Source organism: Protopterus annectens, chromosome 6.part0, assembly GCF_019279795.1.
Source record: "Protopterus annectens isolate FY-2018-M chromosome 6.part0, PAN1.0, whole genome shotgun sequence".
NCBI classification, from domain to species: domain Eukaryota; kingdom Metazoa; phylum Chordata; order Ceratodontiformes; family Protopteridae; genus Protopterus; species Protopterus annectens.
Genome location: NC_056737.1, coordinates 1,253,807,339 through 1,253,831,931, shown reverse-complemented (window position 1 = coordinate 1,253,831,931; position 24,593 = coordinate 1,253,807,339).

Below are 24,593 nucleotides of genomic sequence, written 5' to 3'. Positions count from 1 at the left end.
CCTTTGCTATTGCTCTAGAGTTACCCATTCTCATATACACTCAAATCCATTGCTTGGCATCACAGTTGGTTCAACGATGTGCATAAAAATTAGTTTAAAAGAGCTTCAATAATAAGCATTAGTATAACTGACTTTCTGAAGGTTGTATTGGGGCTGTTTTTAGACACTCTGGAGTGTCCACTGAAAAATGTTCACTTTTCTTCAGGGCACTAGGCCAATAGAATGTTGCCAGAATTCATGTTTTGGTTTTATCCATTGAGTGGCCACCAAGTCATATGTCTGTGTACCAGCTTTATTACTATGTTCCTGAATGGTTTGGGTACTAACAGCTGACATATAACCACTTCCCCTTCTTTTGCTACCCTAAAACCCAGGATATTTTGTATTTGTAAATAAGGGTCAGCTGTGTGGAGTCTTTGCAGTGAGTTCCATCGTCTTCTACCACAACAGATATATTCTGTCTTACCCAGTTTAGAATTTTGTCCTCCTGTTGTGCCTTCATGAACTTCAGTTAGCCTACTTGGAGGTCATCTGTAATGGGATCCTCTTCCCTTTACGTTCCCCATAGAGAACATAGTTATTCCTCCTCCCCTGCCAAAGCAATTACTGCAATCTCACTATCCCATTCCTTCCTCCAGAAAGGGTAGTTTGTAGCAGTGGTCAGTGGGATACCCCCTATACCCTCTGCACCTAGAACCCTTTTTCTTAATTAAGATTCTTCAATCTGTTTTCTGCTCTTCTTGTAGCTTCTTTGCTAGTTAAATCACTCTTTTTTCTTAGGAAATGGTGATATACCTTGTTGTGGGGTCTCTGGTCCTTCTTTATTGGATTTCAGTTCTATAAGTTACTTAATTAGGCCTGCAGTAACTGGGTGGGAGCGTCTCCTCTTCCTGCATAGTTATGCATACATTGGTCCTCTGAGACCTTCTTCTGGATCCCTTATTACTCCTTCTCTGTTGTATAAGTAAAGGTTTAAAACAATTCTCCCTCTCTTAGCACAGATGAATGAGTGGCTATTCATAGTTGACTTGGTATTGTGCATATAACTTGGACAGCTCACTGCTCCTTAGCATTCTCACTCCCCCTGCTTCCATAGATCTTAAAAAAAAATCAGGAAATCATTCTCTATTATTAGATCAGGAGTGAAGTAGGGGACAAGAGCTACTAGACACAGCCCCTCTTCAAAACTAATTTGAATTTCAACCCAAGTTAAGAGAGTAATGCATTTTCTGTCTGTGGATGCAGACAATTAACATAGATTTTTGTGACTGGGTCTTTTGCCAATAATTTTTTTTTAATTTAACATTTGTTAACCGGGAAAGTCTGACTTGGAATGAAGCCAATTTTTGCCAGTAAATGTATTGCCCTTTTTTAATTGCTCCAAGTCTTTTGGGTTTTTAATACCATGACAGGAATGGACCCCATTCCTAAGTCAAAGTATGATTAAAGTTCATGAAATTAGTATTATTTCAATCTTTGATGTTAGCCAGAAGTGCTCTTTGCAGCACCCACAATGTGCCCAGTAATGACTCCTTCTGATGACTGAAATTCATACGGAGTTACTTTTATCGGTAACACATCTCAGTATGATTGTAAATTCTTTTTTTATAAGACCTGTTGCTCCTACTAGTACTACTGGAACTGTCTGGGTATCTTTCTTCCACATTGTCCTCATTTATGCATGCAAATCCTGGTATTTTATGACTTTGTGCCTCTCTGTTCATAAGGTTCATAAGACACTGTAGTCACTGGGTGTAGCAATTTCAATAATCAATGCTACTTTGGTCTTTCCATGGATCGCTGTATCTCATTTTCTTGCATCTATTTTTTTAACTGTTGGTAATGGGTGATCCCAAGTGATATAAACTTGTCTATGATGCTTTGTGGCCCATGTTTCCAGTGTTTTTCATCTACTTTAATATTATGTTTGCATAATCCCCAGTGCAACAGTCTTGCCACTTTATTATGCCTTTCAGTATACAGTCCTTCTGCCATTAATATGTCACAACCAGCAACAAGATGTGTGACTGTTTACAATTCTGTTTTACAAAACTATATTTGTCTGTTTCTTCCACATATTCAATGGACATTGTAAACCAAAGCATACGTAGTCTACTATCTTGGGCCGCCAAGATTAACATTTCATCTTTTGCTTAAATTAATCTCTCCTTAACCATTCCTGCATTCGATCCTGATTAACATGAGGTTATTCCAAAGGTTTTCTATACTTGCAACTATATTTATGCATTTTCCACATTTCTCCTCTTCTCATCTGACCCTTCACCTTCTATCCTTTCTTTTGTTTTATGGCACATTCAGTTGCTGCTTGATTTTTGTCTACTTCTGTTTTGATTTCCATCCCTGCTTGATGCCGATATGCTTCTGCCAAACAAAGCAGGGAAGTCATCTTCGACTTATTCTCCTCATGTTTCAAAACTGTCACTACATTTGGGTGTTGTGAGGTCAGCAGTTAGGTATGCAGTCCCATGATTGTAGATCTATACATGTAATCAGTTTCGAGAAGGCCAGTACCTTCTTCAGAACTAGGAATATATAATCTTGGTATGACTGATTTTTATAAATCAGTTCAACTGGAGAGATGATAAGTCAGCAAGCAAAGGAGAGCAGTATTGCGGGAATTGAATTCATCTGTCAATCTTGGGGAGTATCTTTATAAGGTGGATGCTGTTTTTCACAAACTCTCACCAAGATGACAATGATATATAGACTGTATTTTATAAAGCCTATATCATGGACAGAAGTAGGTTAAAAAAATAGAAAAAAAACCTGGGTGCACAAGACCCAGGATAGAAAAGTGCCCAATCCTGGTAGGAGTACTGGTGCCAGGACTGGAAAAAAATGACAGTATAGAGTCCTCAAAACATGGAAACATTCCTACAATGAGGCTAGATCAGGCCCAGAAAGAGGATAGCCCTCCTGTTGTAGAAGAAAGTAGCAGTCCACAAAAATCACAAAAAAATGATAGGCCAAAAGACAGCCATAAAGACAGTAGAGTGGACTATTGAGGATAAGAAATAAATTATGCATTGTTACTATTATGCAAGAGGCCCGTCATTTTCACACAAAAGATATACAAAAACATTAAGAGAGAAATTAGAGGAAAGAAAAAAATATTTCTTCAAGAAAAACTGTCAGACGCTTCAAATAAAAATTTGTGTTCATTAATACAAAGTTTTATGAAAAACATTAAATAGACCAAGAAATCTTGGCAATTCTGAAAAAGAAGTGACTAAGGAAGTGTAAAAATATAACAAACAAAATCTAGAGACTTTTGAAAGGTATAAAAAGAAATAATGACATGGGAAAGAAAGAGAGATCTGATATGGTGCAATATTTATGCAAAGGGGAAAGCTAAATTAATCAACACAAAAAAAAGGCAGCCCCAAAGATATTCAAAGAGAGACATACAGGCAAAGGCATCCAGATATGGAAACATTCACAATAAAAATAGAAGATGAAGTTATAGAATACTTGTGACGTGAAGGATCTAGTGCAGAAAGTCTAACACAGGTTATAGCACAGTACGATGGAATAATGAGTCCCCAAAGTAAGGACAAACAGGAGGAGTAGGAGACACCTGAAGAAGAAATGTGGACATGGGAAAGAAAAAGAGATTTAATATGGAGCAATATTTAAGAGCAGGAGGAAGCAAAACTAATCAACACAAAAAGAGCAGCACCAAAGATACTTGAAGAGAAATATAGGGAAAGTCATCCAGATATGAAAAACTTTACAATACAAAAAAATAAGAAAACAAAGAGGAAAAGTAGAAAAGATGATTAGTAATGGAGAAGTTAAAGAAATAGAAAGTGAGGTTATGGATTACCTGCAAAGCAAATGATTTAGTGTAGAAAATCTAAATCATATAACATCACAGCAGGACAGAGAAATTGATCCTCAAATTAAAAAGAAGCCAGTGGAGCGGCAAACATCAGATCAGTTGTCATATGAAGGTACTTTGTAGCCTTTCACAGAAAACCAGTACAAGCATTCAGTTAGAGTTGCACAGCAAGAGCAGGAATAGGAAACTGTGGCAACTCTGACGCAGTCAATGATGTGGAGTGAGTTCACTGAGGACCACTGAGTTCCCATATGAAAGAGCAATGGACGACAGAGGATGAAACTGAAGAGAATGTGGCACAGGAAGATGCTCTAGAACTTTCTATAGAATGCCCACAGGAAATGGAGAACAAAGAATGTGTCCTCAGTTTAGAAGAAAATGATCTAAGAGAAGAGTTGCTTGATTTAATAGAAATGGATAGACATAAGATCAATGAAAGAAATAGACTATAGAAAGTCAATAAAATCCAAAAAGTTAGAAGTTTGTTAAAACAAATGAACACAGTAATTAGGTATGTCTACAGAGATTCATGTGATATAACAGAAGTAAATAGGATATAATACTGTGCAGTTAAATTAATAACAGAAAAAGTCTTACCACAAAAACACAGCGTAGTAAGGGGAAAGGAAGGGGAGAAATCAAATGTCATCATGGAAGTATTGAATAGAAAAAACTATAAAGCAATTAAGACAAGTGTCACTGTTAGAAGAGTATAGAAGAGGGAACAGATAAAAAAAAAATACTCCGAAAGATAGATGTGATAAAAGCAATGCACAGTACCAGAACTGATCAGGATCTATCATGTCCTATTGCAAATAATAAACTAAAAATAGCAACACAGGCAGAAAAACTTAGAAGATATGCCGATACATATAAAGTAGAAAGTACAAAATATGCAATATACTGATGATCCAAAAAGTTTTATTTAGAATTGGGAAACAAGTCAAAAGGAATTGAAACACCACTACAAAAATAGAAATAGATACATTTTGGAGAAATATCTATGAAGATCCTGTGGAACATAACAAAGATGCTAAATGGATAGAAGAATTAAAAGAAGGAATAAGAAGTTCAGATATACAGGATATGAAATGGGATGAAGTAACAGCCAGAGAGATTGAAACAAAGTTAAGAAAAGCCTCTAATTGGAAAACCCCAGGCCCAGATGCAGTACCTAACTTTTGGCTAAAAGTATTAACATCTGTACAAGAACATTTAGTCATGAGTAAAAACTATTTATATCTGCACCTGATCAGACACTGGCCTGGTTAACAATAAGAAAAATAATGCTCCTACCTAAGAGCAAATCTGCATGTTATCCTAAAAACTAGACCAGTAACTTGCCTCCAATGACATATAAACTATACACTGGAATTGATGCATACAGAGTTTATAGTCAGAAGGCTCAATCATGGCAATAGAACAAAAAGGTAATAAAAGAAAGTCATATGGAAAAAAGGATAATTTGTTGTTAAATAAAGTCATAATGGAGAACTGTAAAAAGGGGAAGAATCTGAATATGGTATGGATAGGCTATAAAAAAGCATTTGACAGTATCCCACATTCATGGATAAAAGAGTGCTTAAAATTTATAAGACATATCCTACATTGACTGATTATACTACAGAAGACAAATTATTATTCCAAGGATAAAAATTCAAAGGTAATACTCCAAGGTGGCGCTCTGTCACTGTTGCTGTTTTGTCTTGACTTAACCCATTAAGTTGTCTACTTAACAGATTAGATCATGTCTACAATTTGGCTCCCATAAAACAACAAAGTGTAAAGACTTCATTCATGAAGGATCAACAATACAACATGAACAAATGCAAATAAAACTTAGTAAGGAATATTTTAGAAGACTTAAATAAATACTGAAAACAGCATTGACATCTGGAACAAAGTCCATGCTATAAATCAGTTTACTCTTCCTGTCCTAACTTACAGTTTTGGAGTTATTGACTGGCCCCAAAAGGTGTTGGATAGGTTAGAGGGGAAAACAAGAAGGATTCTCCATGCACACATGAGCCCCTTTGTGATTATACTCATATTCCCTGAATCCAGTAACACTTGTAGTTCTTTCCAGTTACAATATATTTAATTCATTTAACAGTGACTCACTAGCAGAACGCTGTTTCAATTAATCTAGCTGAGACTATTTCATATTTAACTGCTTATTCATTGTTTGCTCTTTAGTTGGGTGCAACTTTATAACTGGTTTACCTTTCCCATTACAATACATATCAGTATGCCCCATTTCCACATTTAAAAATTGGATGGGTATAAATGCCACTTTCAGTATTGTTGCAGTTTTCTGTGTGATTTTAGGTGACTCTTCACTGAGTACGTTAACACGATTGTCTCAACTGTATAACAATGTTTGCAGCATTGTGGAGCTCTGATTTACACATCCATTTCTTAGTATATGCTGCAAAACATTTAAATCTATTCATGGCAACAATCTCTGTAATATTATTTTTATTTTCAAAACCCAAAAGGTCCAACCACAATTTCATAGCGTGCTTCAGATAGTTGTGTTTTTACCATTTTGTTTCTAATAAAATTATAATCATGAAATCTAAGAACTTAAGCCTCATCTGTTATTCCTGTTCTGGCAAGTAAGCACTTCTTTATATCATCAAAGTCATTACAACCGGTGTTTAGCAAGCCCTTAAAGGCATGCAGGTGACCTCCATGATTTGAACAACATGTGTCTGAGCCTACCCATCCCATTCTCAACCTTTCTGATTGGATATATGCTTGAAGGTAAACACATAGACTTCCAGGTCTTTCTACCTGACTAAGGGTTTGAGTGGAGGAACTACATGTGATTGAACCATTGACTTGGCTACCACTACCAAACTTTTGGCAGCAGTAGCCCCTGTCTTTTATAGCTGTTCTACTTAGTCATCTGTCAGTCAAATGGCTTCTGTTGTCAAGACTTCTGAGCAGGCTTCACAGTACACCTCTCTGAACCTCAGAATGACTCAGAACTTACAGCACCATAGCACTAGGTAAACAAGAAAAAAACATCTTTTCATCAGGAACAGGGAATTGTAATATCTATGATTAGCAATGACTGAATTGGAACTTCAGAAAATGTTAGGTCTGGATTCAGTTGCCCACATTCTCCACCAAAGTGGAAATTAACCAGCAGACACTGGTAATCCTTTGAAATGAGTACATATCTTTATTGTCCATAACATAAAACTGTAGGCTGACCACCAAAAGGAAATAAAATATTTAGTGCAATCTCAACATGCAGTCAGTTCTTTCTGGTGCAAATGACTTACTACACAGAATTCTGATGCTGATAACAAAGCTTTGGTGCTGACAATCACAAATTGACTTTTGGTGCTGATAAGATTATACAACAAAGCACACAGTCTCTCCTAAGCAGTCTTTGCTCCAAACTTTTACATAGACTTTCTGTTATCAGAATTTCTACTGACATAATAATCTCTCCATGCTGGTCCCAATCTTAGTGTTAATTTTCTGGCCTTGGTTCATCTTTTACTCACACAGACACACTCCAGACTCCTATGGAGCTTCTCTCCAAATTACTTCCTGATTATTTTCCTCTTCCCTTATCTTAAATATGTGTAGGTTCACAATTAGGGTCACTCTCATCCCTGTTATCAGTATTTCCCTTAAAGGAACCATGTGCTTCTGCACTCTGCACTACACTAGGTTACATTCAAGACATACAGATAGATCATTTCTCAATGTTAATAGCAGGGCTATTTCACATGTCATATCAAATATACTTTGGCAGATCAGATTATGCCTGACATCTGCCAAATTTAGTCTTATACCAGAGGAAACCACCACACTATGTTATGCAATCAAAGTTCATTTTATATCAGGGACACTAGACATCACAATCTATCCTTTTAACTTTTAACTTTCAAACATCTCTCAAATCTCTCATTTTTCCAACCATCTCTAGCTCAGTTTTGACAACTTCAGTTAGTACACTTATACTAAACATTTACTTGCTAAACATTCCACATTACCAACTATTTAATATCTACTTTCCATCTTGGCACACCAATGACCATCAATCCTGCTTCAGTGACAAATCCTGATCATACAAATATATACAATCTTGTAATACCCATTTGCCTTCTGATTTTCCCACAAAACAACCTAAAAGTGATTTCTTCCTTCAGCTTCCCTGACTTTTTCTTTCACCTAAAGTGATAAACTCTTCCATCTCCCTGCATTAAATTTCTGAATGTCATAATAAAGCTAACAACAGTAAACAATATCTTCTGAATATGTAGAGTCATGGCCACAACTCTTAGACATCTAGGACCTGTTATTACACAAACAAATAAAAGTAGCATTATTTAATGCCAGTAGCATCAGGAACAAGCTGTAATAACTGCACTCTTTTCCACACAGCCAACCCAGAGCATAGTCAGTATCATTGGGAAAAGATCTGACACCAACAACCTGAATCATCACTTTCCCAAGTACAGCTACCTATGTAAATGTGGACAAGGAGCAGCAGTTAGTGGAAGAATCCTGAGCCTAATAAAACTATTAAAGCCACCCTTCTAGCCATCCAACACTGACCACAACCCTAACTGGTGAATTTTAAATCTACAACTTAAATCAGTAGTCTAAGTCTAAAACTAGCTTAGCCCCCAATTACCAAATCCCACAAAATTTAAATTAACTATTAATGCAATATTACAGCAGAAACCTCATCAAAATGGCATCATAATTCCTGAAGATATTAATCTTAATTTGTTCATTCCATACAGTACAAAAACATTTAACTGCCTTACACATTGAGGCGTAACTGAGGTAATTAAAGAATCCATCTGACTTAGCTCTAGAACAGGAAGACATTCTCTTCTCTGTTTGATCATCATTAATTTACCAGACAAGTATCTAATAGCTGTGCATTTCATCATTCCATTAGGAACCACTGTCTTCTGACATTAAGTCTAATGCTTTCCAGAAAATGACCATCCCAAACGTATCACTTTTCACACTAGACCACATACGACATCACTGACTTAAAGGAGAAGGTTTCCAAAATAAACTGGCGTAAATTCCTACAAAACTATGATTCTGCAAGACAAACATTTTCTAAATGTTACCAGTCTTATCAAAACACTCATAAATAATGCATTACAAAACAACTAAAAGTTCTATACAAATTAAAAACATAGCCTGGCAAACTGGAAACACCTTCTTTCCTCTGAAAACAGGGAAAATGTCTTACCCTTATAGAGCTGACCAAAAAAGGTACCAGGATACAAAATGCCTTCATTATGGTAACATCCCATAATGCAATTCATACCAAAATTAGCCAAACTTAGCAAAGACATTAGGCCAATATCTGTTTTTGCCCACCAGAGGCACATCTTAAAAGAAATGGTTTTCCCACAACTTATTGAGTACACCCAAAAATACAACACCCTGCCCCCAAATTAGCATGGAGTTTGGTCAAGATGTAGTACAAGTAGAATGATAACCTTATACATTGTCACATATTATATCCTTCAAAGCAAAGGCAAAGATGACATTCTCCAAAACATGAACAAAGGCAAATGTGCATATATATCATCAAACTCCTGAGTGTACTTCATCAATTAAAACCTTTCTTTATTCAGGTCATTTGATCTTGTACAAGGCAAATGTTTCAGCACATGTCATCAATATAGTTTTAGAGGTTATCTTTCTCACATATGAAGCTGGTTTATCCATACTAAACTAATCGTAAACACTAAATAATAATAATAATAATAATAATAATAATAATAACAATAATAATATTGGGAACCAAACCAAGCTTACAATTGTTCCCAAACAGTGGACCAGTCAATATAAAAAACAAGAACTAGTGTAAACGACAACTTCAAATACATAGAGATTTGGCTAGTTTAAAACCTAAACTTCTGAAAGCACATCTCTATAACTAAGTAAAAATTGACTCCCTATAGTTTTGGTCAAAGAAGATCCCTCTGCTGTTTTGATCAAAGAAGATATCCTACCTTCTTAACCAAGCAAACACAGAAGCTATTGTGGATGAGTTTTCTTGGTAGAACTGGAATATGGCTACCTACACATTTCCAATGTTTATAAAAAAAACTGAACCCCTTCCAAACCTTATCTTACAATATTTGTAGATTGATAGCACATTTCCCACACAGAGAACATCACTGCAATGTCCTTACTGAAATAAAATGGTCAATAAAACAAAGATGTGCTCTACTCTTTGAATCCTTCATGTTTAAGTTTCTTAATCTAGAAACATTACCCTTTTTATCAACAGCCTTAACAAAAGGAGTACCAATTACAATATTACATCTCCATCACATGAAATCCCTCATATACCAAAGAATAAATACTACAGCGCTAACTGCAATTTCACAATTATGGCCCTTACTAGAATTACTACCATCTACAATATTACATCTCCATCACATGAAGTACCTCCTATACCAAAGAATACATTCTACAGTGCTAACTGCAATTTTACAATTATGGCCCTTACTAGAAGGACTACCAACTACAATATTACATCTCCATCACATGAAGTCCCTCATATAGTAAGAAAACATTCATCAGTTCTAACTGCAATTTCACAATTATGGCACTTACTTGAAGCACTACCAACTACAATATTACATCTCCTTCAAATGAATTCGCTCATATGCCAAAAAATACTTTCTACAGTACTTACTGCAATTTCACAATTATGGCTCTTACTAGAAGGACTACCAACTCCAATATTACATCTCCATAACATGAAGTCCCTCATATACCAAAGAATACATTCTACAGTAGTAACTGAATTTCCCAATTATGGCCCTTACTAGAAAGACTACCAACTACAATATTACATCTCCATCACATGAAGTCCTTAATATACTAAAGAATACATTCTACAGTGAACTTCAATAGTGCTCACAACGAAGGAAGTCAGGAACCAAAAAATACTTGTAGATAACTTTTAATAAACCACAAAGAATAAATATATTCCAAAATGTCAATATGTCCCACAAGAAATATTCCAAAATGTCAATATGTCAAGCGCTTTCACCCGGTCATTACCGGGCTTTATCAAGATAAAAACCACTACCATTGTTCTCCTTAAATAGAAGAAATGATAAGTCATGTGACTTATTAATTAAATTATGTTAAATCAATTCATCAATATATGACATATTTAAACCAAAAACTATAACAAAACTGTAACTATCGAAAATCTAGCTTCAACTAACTAGTTCAATACAATATATCATTAATAACATTTATAAAAATGTTTAAAAGGGTTAACAATATATAACTTAAACTAGTTTACGTTTCCGGCTAGGATCCGTGGAGGAACCGACAACCAGCAGAGTATTGATGGCGGTTCCCCTAACAGAATAGTACAACAAGCGAGTGGAATAAGTGAACTGGATGGTCGGGACAACGATTTTGATTTTAACGCATGTGCTGAACAGTAATTCTGGTTTAAACAAGGTACTGTGACTGTTAACAACAAATCTGACATTGAGCAAGATTTTAACGAACTAAGGGATAAACTTTACACATATAAGGCCAATCAATTGGAAATAGATTATTTAAAAGAATGTGTTAATGTGAAACGAGTCCCAAAAGGTTTAAGATGTTACAAGTTCCCAAACAATGTTCAGCCGGGAACTATGTATTATAATAAACTGTGTGACATTTTTAACAGAACTGGAATAGAAATTTTAGAAGTAATGATAGAAGAATACGAGGCGAAAGCCGGTATTCTTCTGAAGGAATTAAATGTGTTGAATGAAACGCTTGTTAATGACATTAACTTTTTATCTATTAAGAAAAATTATGACAATATATTCCATGAGGTAGACCAGTTTTGTGTAAAACTTTTGAACCGAAAAATTAACAAACTTGAGAGGGACCTAAATGAATACAGAGAAGGAATAGCATACCCGCTTCCTGTAAGGGCTAGAATGGGTAATAATTCAAATAACTAAACTAACCATCAAGTTAATACACCTATTGATAACACTGCAGTAATGCCTCTCGAACTCCCTAGAAGGAGTGAAAGGTTGGCAGAGAAAGGAAAGAAAAACACTCAGCAGGATTTTCAATTTCCCCCAGACAGACTCAACGGGAGGGGGGTGGGGTTCCAGCAGACGAGGTGGAACAGGGTCCACAAATTAATGAACATGGTGAATTAGTTAGTAGTAGTCCCTTAACAATGGAACACTGTATACATGATTCCAATGCTGAATACACGGTCAGCAAAGAGAACAATTTTACTATTTACAATTATACTGAGATAGAAATGAAACAAGAATTTTTTACTTTGTTTACTAGAGGGTTACATTTTGTCCCTTTACGCTCCTTTAATTTAGCAAATGCTTTGGTAGATCTTAAATTGTTTGTCAGGCAACTTAACCTGACACTTTATTTCAAGGGACAACACTTTAACAAGAGTCCGTTTACTAGATCTAGCACTTTCAACCCCCCCACACACATCCTTCATTGAAAGTGTTTGAAGAATTGGTCGAAAAAGACATTAGAAAGGCTAACACCATGAAGTTAGAAATTTTGCCTCAAAACATTAGCCTTGAAGAAACCGACTTAATACACTTACTTAGAAATGAGAGCTGCAGGGTTATGAAGCCTGATAAATGGGGTGGGGTGGTTTTAATGTACACCACAGATTATGAAGCTCGTATACATTGTATGCTGCAGGACTCGGACCAGTATGAATTGGTTTCCAAGAATGAGATGCATTTAGCTTATTCAAAGATTAATTTCTTACTTATGGAACATTTATTACAAGGGGCCATCAATGAGAAGTTATACAACTACCACCATGTAGCTAAACCTAAGATTCCAGTAATTTTTGGCATCCCCAAAACACACAAAGGCTTAAACCCACTGAAATTCAGGCCTATTGTTTCTGGGGCGGGTGGCATTACAGAACCCTTAGGTAAATTCATTGATCAAGTGCTAAAGAATTTTGTCACATCTTTGAAATATGTTTGTAAAGATTCATGGGATTTTTTAAAAGGTATCAAACCTCAGCTATTTCATTCTGAACTTTTAATGATCACTATAGACATAGTGGAGTTATTTCCCAGTATCCCTCACTCCACAGGTCTAGATTGGTTTAATGAGATACTAGTTAATGAGGCTGGTCTCAGTGCTAATGTCACCAATCTAATAGTAGAATTCATGGAGATAGTTTTAGAAAATAATTTCATTTATTTTAATGGAGACATTTATAAATAAAAGAAAGGAGTAGCGATGGGTGCCCCTTGTGCTTCCCTTTATGCTAACATAGTGCTCCATAAATGGGAACAAATTTTTATTTTTTCCACTAGATGGGTTGATTACATAAAGCACTACACTAGGTATTTGGACGATATCTGTTTATTATGGAGTGGAACTGAGTCTGATTTCTACGATTTTTTTAATTACATAAATTCCACTTCTTTTTTGGCTTTTACCCATATGATTAGCAGAGATGGTTTGAATTATTTGGACGTCACTCTTTTGAAGAACATTCCAAATCAAGTGTTTGCGTCCAAACTTTACAGAAAACCTACTTTTTCTAACTCATACTTACACTTTGATAGTGGCCATCCTTTCTACCAGAAGAAAGGCATTGTTAAAGGACAACTTATCAGGGCCTCAAGAATGTCTAGTACGATTGAGTACTACTTAGACGAAGTACGTTTTCTAAAGGGTCTGTTTCTTGAAAGAGGTTACCCTGCTTTAATGGTTGACACACTTGTTAAAGAAGTCACCAATAACAGAGAGAGTAAATATCCTCCTCTGTTAGGAATAAATGACACTCACACTGCTATTAGTAATATTGACCAGCAGATCAAATATCAGAACAAATACATCTACACTTTTTCCAATAATTCTAACAAAATTGAAGAAGTGATTTTAAAGCATTGGCCAGTCCTCACGTTACATGATGAATTGAAAAATATAGTCCCTGAACACCCTAACTTTGTCAGACGAAGAGATACAAACATGAAAGAATTATTTGAAAAGAAACAACTATCTAAAATATTTAATACTAACTGCAGAAAAGGTACATTTAAATGTGGGATGTGTAAACAATGTACCTTTATTAACAACAGTCATTCACTTTTTATTCCATCGAGGAATTTCCTCTTTCAAGCTAACTGTTATTCCAATTGTGGAACGAAAAATATAGTTTATCTAGGTCTTTGCACGAAATGTCAGTTTTTATATAGGAAAAACAGAAAGGACTTTGAGAAAGAGGATCTATGAACACCTATATGATGTTTCCAAAAAGAAAGAATCTAATGCTTTTATAAGCATTCTACTATGTGTCAGAATATAGAACTTAAATTTATTGTTTTAGAACAGGTTACGGCTGACAATAGGGGAGGGGACTGGGAGACCAGGCTAGAATATAAAGAACTTCTTTGGCAGCTTAAATTAGATGCTGCCAGACTTCCTGGTCTCAATGACAGTATTAATTTGAGTAGTGTTCTAAAGTTGAGAATGGCTCGTTTATAATTAGGTACGAATATATGTATCTTTTAGCACATTCCCCACAGTTTTACTATTTTTCATTTAATCTTTCTGCACTATTAATGTTGTTTAATAATGTTTTTAACAAAGTTATTTGAGAAAAAAACTTCTTGGTTCAAAGATTTTTTACAGATTTAAACCAGTTTCACAAGCATTTATTTCAGTTTTTTACATACATACATACATATTTTAATTGCTAAACAAATTATTATTATATTTTATATGAATATTTATTTGAACAGTTGTTTAAATACATTAATATCTTTACTACAATACAAAACATCAGTGTAATGATGGAATGATGAGCTTTTTAGTTTAAGTTATATATTGTTAACCCTTTTAAACATTTTTATAAATGTTATTAATGATATATTGTATTGAACTAGTTAGTTGAAGCTAGATTTTCGATAGTTACAGTTTTTATTATAGTTTTTGGTTTAAATATGTCATAGATTGATGAATTGATTTAACATAATTTAATTAATAAGTCACATGACTTATCATTTCTTCTATTTAAGGAGAACAATGGTAGTGGATTTTATCTTGATGAAGCCCGGTAATGACCAGGCGAAAGCGCTTGACATATTGACATTTTGGAATATTTCTTGTGGGACATATTGACATTTTGGAATATATTTATTCTTTGTGTTTCATTAAAAGTTATCTACAAGTATTTTTTGGTTCCTGGCTTCCTTCGTTGTGAACACTTTTGAAGTTCTTGTTTTTTTCTGCTCCCTTCTTTGGTGGTCTGAACACATTCTACAGTACTAACTGCAATTTAACAATTATGGCCCTTACTAGAAGGACTACCAACTACAATATTACATCTCCATCACATGAAGTCCCTCATATACCAAAGAATACATTCTACAGTGCTAACTGCAATTTCACAATTATGGCCCTTACTAGAAGGACTAACAACTACAATATTACATCTCCATCATATAAAGTTCCTCATATACCAAAGAATACATTCATCAGTGCTAACTGCAATTTCATAATTATGGCCCTTACTAGAAGGACTGCCAACTACAATATTACATGTCCATCACATGAAGTCGCTCATATACCAAAGAATACATTCTACAGTACTTACTGCAATTTTACATTTATGGCCCTTACTAGAAGGACTACCAACTACAATATTACATCTCCATCACATGAAGTCCCTCATATACCAAAGAATACATTCTACAGTACTAACTGCAATTTCACAATTATGGCCCTTACTAGAAGGATTACCAACGACAGTATTACATCACCGTAACATGAAGTTCCTCATATACCAAAGAATACATTCTACAGTACTAACTGCAATTTCACAATTATGGCCCTTACTAGAAGGACTACCAACTACAATATTACATCTCCATCACATGAAGTCCCTCATATACCAAAGAGAACATTCTACAGTGCTAACTGCAATTTCACAATTATGGCCCTTACTAGAAGGACTACCAACTACAATATTACATCTCCATCACATGAAGTCCCTCATATACCAAAGAATACATTGTACAGTGCTAACTGCAATTTCAAAATTATGGCCCTTACTTTAATTACTACCAACTACAATATTACATCTCCATCACATGAAGTCCTTCATATACCAAAGAATACATTCTACATTACTAACTGCAATTGCACAATTATGGCCCTTACTAGAAGGACTACCAACTAAAATATTACATTTCCATCACACGAAGGCCCTCATATACCAAAATATATATTCTGCAATGCTAACTGCAATTTCACAATTATGGCCCTTACTAGAAGGACTACCAACTACAATATTACATCTCCATCACATGAAGTCCCTCATATACCAAAGAATACATTCTACAGTGCTAACTGCAATTTCACAATTATGGCCCTTACTAGAAGGACTACCAACTACAATATTACATCTCCATCACATGAAGTCCCTCATATACCAAAGAATACATTCTACAGTGCTAACTGCAATTTCACAATTATGGCCCTTACTAGAAGGACTACCAACTACAATATTACATCTCCATCACATGAAGTCCCTCATATACCAAAGAATACATTCTACAGTGCTAACTGCAATTTCACAATTATGGCCCTTACTAGAAGGACTACCAACTACAATATTACATCTCCATCACATGAAGTCCCTCATATACCAAAGAATACATTCTACAGTACTAACTGCAATTTCACAATTATGGCCCTTACTAGAAGGACTACCAACTACAATATTACATCTCCATCACATGAAGTCCCTCATATACCAAAGAATACATTCTACAGTGCTAACTGCAATTTCACAATTATGGCCCTTACTAGAAGGACTACCAACTACAATATTACATCTCCATCACATGAAGTCCCTCATATACCAAAGAATACATTCTACAGTGCTAACTGCAATTTCACAATTATGGCCCTTACTAGAAGGACTACCAACTACAATATTACATCTCCATCACATGAAGTCCTTCATATACCAAAGAATACATTCTACAGTACTAACTGCAATTTCACAATTATGGCCCTTACTAGAAGGACTACCAACTACAATATTACATCTCCATCACATGAAGTCCCTCATATACCAAAGAATACATTCTACAGTGCTAACTGCAATTTCACAATTATGGCCCTTACTAGAAGGACTACCAACTACAATATTACATCTCCATCACATGAAGTCCCTCATATACCAAAGAATACATTCTACAGTGCTAACTGCAATTTCACAATTATGGCCCTTACTAGAAGGACTACCAACTACAATATTACATCTCCATCACATGAAGTCCCTCATATACCAAAGAATACATTCTACAGTGCTAACTGCAATTTCACAATTATGGCCCTTACTAGAAGGACTACCAACTACAATATTACATCTCCATCACATGAAGTCCCTCATATACCAAAGAATACATTCTACAGTGCTAACTGCAATTTCACAATTATGGCCCTTACTAGAAGGACTACCAACTACAATATTACATCTCCATCACATGAAGTCCCTCATATACCAAAGAATACATTCTACAGTGCTAACTGCAATTTCACAATTATGGCCCTTACTAGAAGGACTACCAACTACAATATTACATCTCCATCACATGAAGTCCCTCATATACCAAAGAATACATTCTACAGTGCTAACTGCAATTTCACAATTATGGCCCTTACTAGAAGGACTACCAACTACAATATTACATCTCCATCACATGAAGTCCCTCATATACCAAAGAATACATTCTACAGTGCTAACTGCAATTTCACAATTATGGCCCTTACTAGAAGGACTACCAACTACAATATTACATCTCCATCACATGAAGTCCCTCATATACCAAAGAATACATTCTACAGTGCTAACTGCAATTTCACAATTATGGCCCTTACTAGAAGGACTACCAACTACAATATTACATCTCCATCACATGAAGTCCCTCATATACCAAAGAATACATTCTACAGTGCTAACTGCAATTTCACAATTATGGCCCTTACTAGAAGGACTACCAACTACAATATTACATCTCCATCACATGAAGTCCCTCATATACCAAAGAATACATTCTACAGTGCTAACTGCAATTTCACAATTATGGCCCTTACTAGAAGGACTACCAACTACAATATTACATCTCCATCACATGAAGTCCCTCATATACCAAAGAATACATTCTACAGTGCTAACTGCAATTTCACAATTATGGCCCTTACTAGAAGGACTACCAACTACAATATTACATCTCCATCACATGAAGTCCCTCATATACCAAAGAATACATTCTACAGTGCTAACTGCAATTTCACAATTATGGCCCTTACTAGAAGGACTACCAACTACAATATTACATCTCCATCACATGAAGTCCCTCATATACCAAAGAATACATTCTACAGTGCTAACTGCAATTTCACAATTATGGCCCTTACTAGAAGGACTACCAACTACAATATTACATCTCCATCACATGAAGTCCCTCATATACCAAAGAATACATTCTACAGTGCTAACTGCAATTTCACAATTATGGCCCTTACTAGAAGGACTACCAACTACAATATTACATCTCCATCACATGAAGTCCCTCATATACCAAAGAATACATTCTACAGTGCTAACTGCAATTTCACAATTATGGCCCTTACTAGAAGGACTACCAACTACAATATTACATCTCCATCACATGAAGTCCCTCATATACCAAAGAATACATTCTACAGTACTAACTGCAATTTCACAATTATGGCCCTTACTAGAAGGACTACCAACTACAATATTACATCTCCATCACATGAAGTCCCTCATATACCAAAGAATACATTCTACAGTACTAACTGCAATTTCACAATTATGGCCCTTACTAGAAGGACTACCAACTACAATATTACATCTCCATCACATGAAGTCCCTCATATACCAAAGAATACATTCTACAGTGCTAACTGCAATTTCACAATTATGGCCCTTACTAGAAGGACTACCAACTACAATATTACATCTCCATCACATGAAGTCCCTCATATACCAAAGAATACATTCTACAGTGCTAACTGCAATTTCACAATTATGGCCCTTACTAGAAGGACTACCAACTACAATATTACATCTCCATCACATGAAGTCCCTCATATACCAAAGAATACATTCTACAGTGCTAACTGCAATTTCACAATTATGGCCCTTACTAGAAGGACTACCAACTACAATATTACATCTCCATCACATGAAGTCCCTCATATACCAAAGAATACATTCTACAGTGCTAACTGCAATTTCACAATTATGGCCCTTACTAGAAGGACTACCAACTACAATATTACATCTCCATCACATGAAGTCCCTCATATACCAAAGAATACATTCTACAGTGCTAACTGCAATTTCACAATTATGGCCCTTACTAGAAGGACTACCAACTACAATATTACATCTCCATCACATGAAGTCCCTCATATACCAAAGAATACATTCTACAGTGCTAACTGCAATTTCACAATTATGGCCCTTACTAGAAGGACTACCAACTACAATATTACATCTCCATCACATGAAGTCCCTCATATACCAAAGAATACATTCTACAGTGCTAACTGCAATTTCACAATTATGGCCCTTACTAGAAGGACTACCAACTACAATATTACATCTCCATCACATGAAGTCCCTCATATACCAAAGAATACATTCTACAGTGCTAACTGCAATTTCACAATTATGGCCCTTACTAGAAGGACTACCAACTACAATATTACATCTCCATCACATGAAGTCCCTCATATACCAAAGAATACATTCTACAGTGCTAACTGCAATTTCACAATTATGGCCCTTACTAGAAGGACTACCAACTACAATATTACATCTCCATCACATGAAGTCCCTCATATACCAAAGAATACATTCTACAGTGCTAACTGCAATTTCACAATTATGGCCCTTACTAGAAGGACTACCAACTACAATATTACATCTCCATCACATGAAGTCCCTCATATACCAAAGAATACATTCTACAGTGCTAACTGCAATTTCACAATTATGGCCCTTACTAGAAGGACTACCAACTACAATATTACATCTCCATCACATGAAGTCCCTCATATACCAAAGAATACATTCTACAGTGCTAACTGCAATTTCACAATTATGGCCCTTACTAGAAGGACTACCAACTACAATATTACATCTCCATCACATGAAGTCCCTCATATACCAAAGAATACATTCTACAGTGCTAACTGCAATTTCACAATTATGGCCCTTACTAGAAGGACTACCAACTACAATATTACATCTCCATCACATGAAGTCCCTCATATACCAAAGAATACATTCTACAGTGCTAACTGCAATTTCACAATTATGGCCCTTACTAGAAGGACTACCAACTACAATATTACATCTCCATCACATGAAGTCCCTCATATACCAAAGAATACATTCTACAGTGCTAACTGCAATTTCACAATTATGGCCCTTACTAGAAGGACTACCAACTACAATATTACATCTCCATCACATGAAGTCCCTCATATACCAAAGAATACATTCTACAGTGCTAACTGCAATTTCACAATTATGGCCCTTACTAGAAGGACTACCAACTACAATATTACATCTCCATCACATGAAGTCCCTCATATACCAAAGAATACATTCTACAGTGCTAACTGCAATTTCACAATTATGGCCCTTACTAGAAGGACTACCAACTACAATATTACATCTCCATCACATGAAGTCCCTCATATACCAAAGAATACATTCTACAGTGCTAACTGCAATTTCACAATTATGGCCCTTACTAGAAGGACTACCAACTACAATATTACATCTCCATCACATGAAGTCCCTCATATACCAAAGAATACATTCTACAGTGCTAACTGCAATTTCACAATTATGGCCCTTACTAGAAGGACTACCAACTACAATATTACATCTCCATCACATGAAGTCCGTCATATACCAAAGAATACATTCTACAGTGCTAACTGCAATTTCACATTTATGGCCCTTACTAGAAGGACTACCAACTACAATATTACATCTCCATCACATGAAGTCCCTCATATACCAAAGAATACATTCTACAGTGCTAACTGCAATTTCACAATTATGGCCCTTACTACTAGAAGGACTACCAACTACAATATTACATCTCCATCACATGAAGTCCCTCATATACCAAAGAATACATTCTACAGTGCTAACTGCAATTTCACAATTATGGCCCTTACTAGAAGGACTACCAACTACAATATTACATCTCCATCACATGAAGTCCCTCATATACCAAAGAATACATTCTACAGTGCTAACTGCAATTTCACAATTATGGCCCTTACTAGAAGGACTACCAACTACAATATTACATCTCCATCACATGAAGTCCCTCATATACCAAAGAATACATTCTACAGTGCTAACTGCAATTTCACAATTATGGCCCTTACTAGAAGGACTACCAACTACAATATTACATCTCCATCACATGAAGTCCCTCATATACCAAAGAATACATTCTACAGTGCTAACTGCAATTTCACAATTATGGCCCTTACTAGAAGGACTACCAACTACAATATTACATCTCCATCACATGAAGTCCCTCATATACCAAAGAATACATTCTACAGTGCTAACTGCAATTTCACAATTATGGCCCTTACTAGAAGGACTACCAACTACAATATTACATCTCCATCACATGAAGTCCCTCATATACCAAAGAATACATTCTACAGTGCTAACTGCAATTTCACAATTATGGCCCTTACTAGAAGGACTACCAACTACAATATTACATCTCCATCACATGAAGTCCCTCATATACCAAAGAATACATTCTACAGTGCTAACTGCAATTTCACAATTATGGCCCTTACTAGAAGGACTACCAACTACAATATTACATCTCCATCACATGAAGTCCCTCATATACCAAAGAATACATTCTACAGTGCTAACTGCAATTTCACAATTATGGCCCTTACTAGAAGGACTACCAACTACAATATTACATCTCCATCACATGAAGTCCCTCATATACCAAAGAATACATTCTACAGTGCTAACTGCAATTTCACAATTATGGCCCTTACTAGAAGGACTACCAACTACAATATTACATCTCCATCACATGAAGTCCCTCATATACCAAAGAATACATTCTACAGTGCTAACTGCAATTTCACAATTATGGCCCTTACTAGAAGGACTACCAACTACAATATTACATCTCCATCACATGAAGTCCCTCATATACCAAAGAATACATTCTACAGTGCTAACTGCAATTTCACAATTATGGCCCTTACTAGAAGGACTACCAACTACAATATTACATCTCCATCACATGAAGTCCCTCATATACCAAAGAATACATTCTACAGTGCTAACTGCAATTTCACAATTATGGCCCTTACTAGAAGGACTACCAACTACAATATTACATCTCCATCACATGAAGTCCCTCATATACCAAAGAATACATTCTACAGTGCTAACTGCAATTTCACAATTATGGCCCTTACTAGAAGGACTACCAACTACAATATTACATCTCCATCACATGAAGTCCCTCATATACCAAAGAATACATTCTACAGTGCTAACTGCAATTTCACAATTATGGCCCTTACTAGAAGGACTACCAACTACAATATTACATCTCCATCACATGAAGTCCCTCATATACCAAAGAATACATTCTACAGTGCTAACTGCAATTTCACAATTATGGCCCTTACTAGAAGGACTACCAACTACAATATTACATCTCCATCACATGAAGTCCCTCATATACCAAAGAATACATTCTACAGTGCTAACTGCAATTTCACAATTATGGCCCTTACTAGAAGGACTACCAACTACAATATTACATCTCCATCACATGAAGTCCCTCATATACCAAAGAATACATTCTACAGTGCTAACTGCAATTTCACAATTATGGCCCTTACTAGAAGGACTACCAACTACAATATTACATCTCCATCACATGAAGTCCCTCATATACCAAAGAATACATTCTACAGTGCTAACTGCAATTTCACAATTATGGCCCTTACTAGAAGGACTACCAACTACAATATTACATCTCCATCACATGAAGTCCCTCATATACCAAAGAATACATTCTACAGTGCTAACTGCAATTTCACAATTATGGCCCTTACTAGAAGGACTACCAACTACAATATTACATCTCCATCACATGAAGTCCCTCATATACCAAAGAATACATTCTACAGTGCTAACTGCAATTTCACAATTATGGCCCTTACTAGAAGGACTACCAACTACAATATTACATCTCCATCACATGAAGTCCCTCATATACCAAAGAATACATTCTACAGTGCTAACTGCAATTTCACAATTATGGCCCTTACTAGAAGGACTACCAACTACAATATTACATCTCCATCACATGAAGTCCCTCATATACCAAAGAATACATTCTACAGTGCTAACTGCAATTTCACAATTATGGCCCTTACTAGAAGGACTACCAACTACAATATTACATCTCCATCACATGAAGTCCCTCATATACCAAAGAATACATTCTACAGTGCTAACTGCAATTTCACAATTATGGCCCTTACTAGAAGGACTACCAACTACAATATTACATCTCCATCACATGAAGTCCCTCATATACCAAAGAATACATTCTACAGTGCTAACTGCAATTTCACAATTATGGCCCTTACTAGAAGGACTACCAACTACAATATTACATCTCCATCACATGAAGTCCCTCATATACCAAAGAATACATTCTACAGTGCTAACTGCAATTTCACAATTATGGCCCTTACTAGAAGGACTACCAACTACAATATTACATCTCCATCACATGAAGTCCCTCATATACCAAAGAATACATTCTACAGTGCTAACTGCAATTTCACAATTATGGCCCTTACTAGAAGGACTACCAACTACAATATTACATCTCCATCACATGAAGTCCCTCATATACCAAAGAATACATTCTACAGTGCTAACTGCAATTTCACAATTATGGCCCTTACTAGAAGGACTACCAACTACAATATTACATCTCCATCACATGAAGTCCCTCATATACCAAAGAATACATTCTACAGTGCTAACTGCAATTTCACAATTATGGCCCTTACTAGAAGGACTACCAACTACAATATTACATCTCCATCACATGAAGTCCCTCATATACCAAAGAATACATTCTACAGTGCTAACTGCAATTTCACAATTATGGCCCTTACTAGAAGGACTACCAACTACAATATTACATCTCCATCACATGAAGTCCCTCATATACCAAAGAATACATTCTACAGTGCTAACTGCAATTTCACAATTATGGCCCTTACTAGAAGGACTACCAACTACAATATTACATCTCCATCACATGAAGTCCCTCATATACCAAAGAATACATTCTACAGTGCTAACTGCAATTTCACAATTATGGCCCTTACTAGAAGGACTACCAACTACAATATTACATCTCCATCACATGAAGTCCCTCATATACCAAAGAATACATTCTACAGTGCTAACTGCAATTTCACAATTATGGCCCTTACTAGAAGGACTACCAACTACAATATTACATCTCCATCACATGAAGTCCCTCATATACCAAAGAATACATTCTACAGTGCTAACTGCAATTTCACAATTATG